The 5540-nt window shown below is 48.5% G+C and overlaps 1 long non-coding RNA gene across 1 annotated transcript; it reads left to right on the top strand.

The window, feature by feature from the left end:
• Window positions 1-483: 483 nt before the first annotated feature.
• Window positions 484-1221, top strand: LOC135365959 (uncharacterized). Its single transcript, XR_010414040.1, has 2 exons — window positions 484-597; window positions 1061-1221. It is a non-coding gene; the product is annotated as an uncharacterized LOC135365959 (long non-coding RNA).
• The last annotated feature ends 4319 nt before the right edge of the window (window positions 1222-5540 follow it).

Here is a 5540-nt window from a genome sequence, read left to right as displayed (position 1 = left end):
TCTAGAGCTAGATGGGTGGCGCCATCTGGTGTGATGCCTTGCAACTAAGTGGCCACCTGTCGTCGATCTCTGCAACTGCTGGGTGCAAACTACCAACATGGCGGACGCTGGTCACTCGGGTGTTGCGGAGCGGCTTCTTCGCCGCGGCATCGTTGATTTTCGAATAAATTGTTTCTCTCCACTCTATTTCTATCTTTTTATTTTATTTTCTACCTATTTTTTTTATTTTTATCAGCTCAACTAGCCCACAACTCACACAGTGGTCTGGACACGTCCTAGATGCGCCCCAATTAGTGTAATGACTCCCTGGTGGGTCCTGATTAATGTGGGGGGTCCCAATTAGCTCTAATTGCTCATTAATGGCGTCCAGGCCACTGTGAGAGTTGTGGGCCAGTTGAGCTGATACACTACTACTTGCGCGGACGGGTGGAGCAGAGGGCGCGCGCGCGTCGCCTCTCTCAGTTTCTCTCGGACCGTCGCGGAAGACGGACGTGCGCTCCGCGCGCTCGCTCAGTTGCTGGCTGGATCTCGTAGAGAGCAGACGTATGTTCTCCGCGCTCGCTCAGTTTCTGCCTGGAAGTTGCCGCGGGGGAAAAGGTGAGTGATTTGACGCGCTCCTTTTCTCGTATGTTTGCCGTGTTTAGCGGTGACCGCGCTCGTGTTAAGCCTTTTCTCGCATGTTTAGACTTGTTTTGCGGTGTCCAAGCCTGTTGACGCATGTTTAGCGATGTGTGGTTCCCGCCTTGTGTTAGCTGCATAGTGTTGTGGTTAGGGCTAAGCGCGCTCCTTTTCTCGTATGTTTGCCGTGTTTAGCGGTGACCGCGCTCGTGTTAAGCCTTTTCTCGCATGTTTAGCGATGTGTGGTTCCCGCCTTGTGTTAGCTGCGTAGTGTTGTGGTTAGGCCTAAGCGATCGTCCCCGTAAGCCTTTTTCCCCCGATGTGTACTGTTTTCTGTTTAGCAGTAGCGGTTAGACCTTTTCTCTCGCATGCCTAGACTTGTTTAGCAGTGCTGTCATTTTTACCTGCCGCTAGTATCTTGTTCTCTGTCTCTCTCCTCTAGAGCTATGATGGTGGCGCCATCTGGTGTGATGCCTTGCAACTAAGTGGCCACCTGTCGTCGATCTCTGCAACTACCCGACGTCAACAAGCACTGGTCACCCCGGAGCCGTTTCTTCGCCGCGGCATCGTTGATTTTCGAATAAATTGTTTCTCTCCACTCTATTTCTATCTTTTCATTTTATTTTCTACCTATTTTTTTATTTTTTATCAGCTCAAGTATCCGGAAACTCACATCTTCGTCTGGACGTGTCTTAGATGATCCCCAATTAGTGTAATGACTCCCTGGTGGGTCCTGATTAATGTGGGGGGTCCCAATTAGCTCTAATTGCTAATTAATGGCGTCCAGGCAAAGATGTGAGTTTCCGGATACTTGAGCTGATACATTACTACTCAAAAATGCAGGGAAATGACTCGGGAACGATAACGAGCAGATAACGAGCAGAACGATAACGAGCAGAATGGCTGCATTACACTCAACAAGCACAAGTATCTTCTTCTGCCTCTTCTTCCAAAAATGGGGCACAGCTTATTGGTGTGGCAAAGCACCATCGGCTCCAGGGTAATTTTGCATACATTAAACGGACACTCAATACTTCGTACAGAGAGAAGCACTCTAGTCCACCATACTAGCACATTCTGGGGCACCATAAACGAAAACAATCAAAATTTTCGTTCATGGTTTTTACATGCTGCGGACGACGCCCACGACATGACCTCGGGAAACGAGGCCCTAACAGCGGTAGCTGTAAAGGGATCGAAACAACAAGAACTTTATTTTATGCTGATTAATGGGGCGATACTCTACCGTATTGCTGGTGGTGATGTGGGAAATAGAATAATGAGTCCCTTCACATTGACGATCGCAGTCCTACGGTGTGCAAAAACGCCAGAAAAGCTTTGAGGGCAATGGTGGGCTTCATTTGGCCATGGACCAAGCAATTTTCCCAAGGAGAAGGGGCGATAGTCCTGCTGATTAAGTGACAGGGAAACTGGTTCGGGAAGGATGGTAGTGTGGGCAATGAAGGAGAATGTGCTCTTGGTCTTCTAGGTCATCACAGTGATGGCATCCGGTAGAGTCAACTTGAGTCAAGCGGTAACGTCACTGAGTTGTAAAAGCCACATTGAGCCGCATCCGATGAATTAACGCTGCGTCTTGACGAGAGGTGTTGCGTGGCATCCGGAAGGCGAGCGCTCGATCAATTTTTCAAGCTCGATCAAGCATAGGTGGTGGAAGAATGCCATTTGTCCATTGGCCGGAAGCCAGGGGTTTTGCTGGACGTCGAAGAGCGGAACGACGGTCTCCTCTCAATAGTGCAATACTCGTCCGTCTCCGACATGGAAGAGCTGCTTCTGCGGCTAATCAATGAACAACAACAACTTTATTTTAAGACGATGAATGGAGAGTTTCATCGCAGGGGGCGACACTCTACCCCATTGCTGGTGACGTGGGGAATGAATAATGAGTCCCTTCACAATGAGGATCGACATCCGATTTAGTGCAGAAAGTTCAAAAGAGCTTTGAGCGCAGAGCGTTGGTGGGTTGGATTCGGCCCGGGACCAATCAATATCGATAGGGAGAATGGGCGAGGGTCCAGCTGATTAAGAGACTCGGAGAGCGCGGTTCGGGAAGGTTGGTGGCGTGGGCAATGAAGAAGAATGTGCTCAAGATCCTCTAGAGCACCGCAGTGACAGCATCTAGAAGAGTCAAGTTGTCTGAAGGGGCAACGCCTGGGCTGTAAAAGCCACATCGAGTCGCATTCGATGAATTAATGCAGCATCTTGACGAGAGGTGTTTCGTGGCATGCGGAAAGCGATGGATCAACTCTGCTCAGCATAGATCGGGGGAGACTGTCGGTTGTCCATTGGCGGGAAGCAAGAGGTTTCGCTAGACGTCGAAGGGTGGAACGACGGTCTCCTCTCAATAGTGCAATACTCGTCCGTCTCCGATAAGAGAGAGCTGCTTCTGCGGCGCTGTCGGCCTGCTTATTCCCCACAACCCCAGAATGAGCTGGAACCCACTGGAGAACCTGCCTGTGCCCTGCTTCGTACACAAGGTGGTAAGCCACTAACATATCCGTCACTAAGGGTGCGGACGACACTCGTATGAAAGAAGGAAGTCACTTAAACGTTTTAGCCAGCTTTTTAGTGACTTCCTTCTCTCATTGTCCTTAGGCACATGAGGCTTGTGTGTCATTGTTGACATATGAACACACTCAGAATGTCCTACTAGTGATTTAAGAAGTACCGCAATTTCACGCGTATTAGCCGCAGCTTATGTGCGATTTTTTTTCTCACGGGCGCTCTGCGGCTTATCCACCGGTGCGGCTTATCTTTCCTGGTATTTTCCCCATGCGCCGGTTTTAACGAAAGGGCCGACAGTGTCTCTGGAACAGCACTGCTCCTGCACATGCACGAACAGTGCGTAACAGGGACGGGTCCACACTCGAGTAGATTAATCTTCCTGGGGCATTCCCCAAAGCAGCTTTAACGAAAGTGGTGATAGTGATTCACGTCTTCTGGAAGACCACTGACCCATCAATCCATGAAAAGCGCCCAACAAGGGCACAATCCGATCTTGGTAGAACTCTAGAGCTGACCCCGGAGTATGGACCACAGGGCTTATGGCCTTCTCTATGGTCTCCTTTGTCGCACAAATCAGTCGTCTCGTATTGCCCGACGCTTATCTGCGAGTGCGGCTTATCTGCCAGAAAATTTTCAAAGCTTTCCTAAAAACGCGTCCCGCGGCTTATCTGCGGTGCGGTTTATACGCGTGAAATTACGGTAACTGATTGTACAGCATGATGGTTGGACCAAGATTTATAGTACAGTGATTAAATTAAGTGACAAGAAGATTAAAAATTGTCGCTTGAACAATAAATTCAGCAATGCAATTATTAAAAACAGAATAATGGCGCGGATTTTCTTGCAAGTGCAAGTTTTTTGTCGATATGGTTTCGTATCTTGACGATGAGCAAACACTTTCGTTGTTGGTTTGGGACCGATCAGAGAGTTCTATGATGCATATAAAGGCATGGTTTGCTCGTTGTGGCATGTATAGCATGAAAGCGCATGAAAAGTGCATATTTTGCCATATTTTCAGGGGCGAGAGCTTACTTCTTTTTTCTTCTTTTTTCATGGATGATTTTGCTAGTTTCGGGGCGGCGTGGGTCGTCTTTCGCAAAAATGCTGGTCAGAATCGAATATTTTCCTTGTTTCGATGGGGCTGGCTGCTTCATCCTCCACAGCGTGCATGGCTGATGGGCTGTACTTCACCTTCGCCACATTACCGTTTCGAAGACGGGCGGCGTTCGCATTTCAATCGTCATGATGCAGTGCCGAACTCCAAGCGTTGACGAAACAAGCCTGACCATGGGCAACACCAAAAAAATACGAATCTACACGTTTGTTCGTTTTTTCGTGTTGCTCATGCTCAGGCTTATTTCGCCATGGGTATCGCCCACCAGCTCGACTGCGTTTACGCTATTTTGTCAATCACCGACGCAAAGCCTTCAGCTCCATGATTTATATCTTGGCGCAGGTATCCTTTGCTGCGTTCTGCAGAACGAATGCGGCTTTATTTTACCATATTATCCCTAACAAAATACTAACTTCTTAAAAAATAGGCATTTGGTGCATTGCTTTCGTGCCAAAAACAATGGAAAACGTTGCATTCAATGATTTTTACTGCACATTTCGAAGATTTTCAGTGCATAGTTGCATGCATATTTCGGCACCTTTTAATGCCTCTTTATCCGTGCTCCAATAATGACACAAGGATGAAGAACTACGTCACGAATATTTTCTAACAAAAGGCCTAAAATCTGTATTTGGTGCACCAGAAACTCATTGCTTGTTGTTTGTTTTCCTGTAAAGATCCTGTTGATACTGCTCGTCTTGGACGCATCACCACCGAAGCCTTATGGGCTTGCAAGAGACACGTGATACGTTTAAACATACGACCAAAGGTGATTCGGGTATGTGTGACTAATATGTTCCTTAGACTTCATTATATCCCGTAAGCAGAGATGCAGAAAAGAATCCAAGACCGCTCAGCATTCAGCCGCTACTAGTTCCTTGAATATGAGGCGATCCTTTCACTCTTGGCGCGCCTCCTCCTCGCCCGATCTCGGTATGACGTAGTACCGGGCACGCAGCCGAAGTAAGAAGTTCCCGTGCTCGAAACGACGCCTGTAAACAGGGACGCGGCGAGCTCTGGGACGCGGCTCGGCGAAGTGAAATAAGCGGAAGGTCTATGACGTAGAGCCATAGAACAACTGGTCAAGGCGTCAGTTCCCGCCTACTTCATGGAGCTGCCCTACACCGCTTTGCGCCACGGTCGGCGGGGGCCTCGAAAATGGGAAATGTTTAAAACTCCGTAGCATAAAAAACAACAGCATGTGGGAGGTGGGACTTTGCGTACGGAGTGCCTGGAGTGAGTCGTACAAACCCTGCCAGAGACAAAGTTCTATCCGTGCGGTTTC

This window comes from Ornithodoros turicata, chromosome 8 (assembly GCF_037126465.1).
Source record: "Ornithodoros turicata isolate Travis chromosome 8, ASM3712646v1, whole genome shotgun sequence".
NCBI classification, from domain to species: domain Eukaryota; kingdom Metazoa; phylum Arthropoda; class Arachnida; order Ixodida; family Argasidae; genus Ornithodoros; species Ornithodoros turicata.
This window is presented reverse-complemented; position numbering and strand designations above follow the sequence as displayed.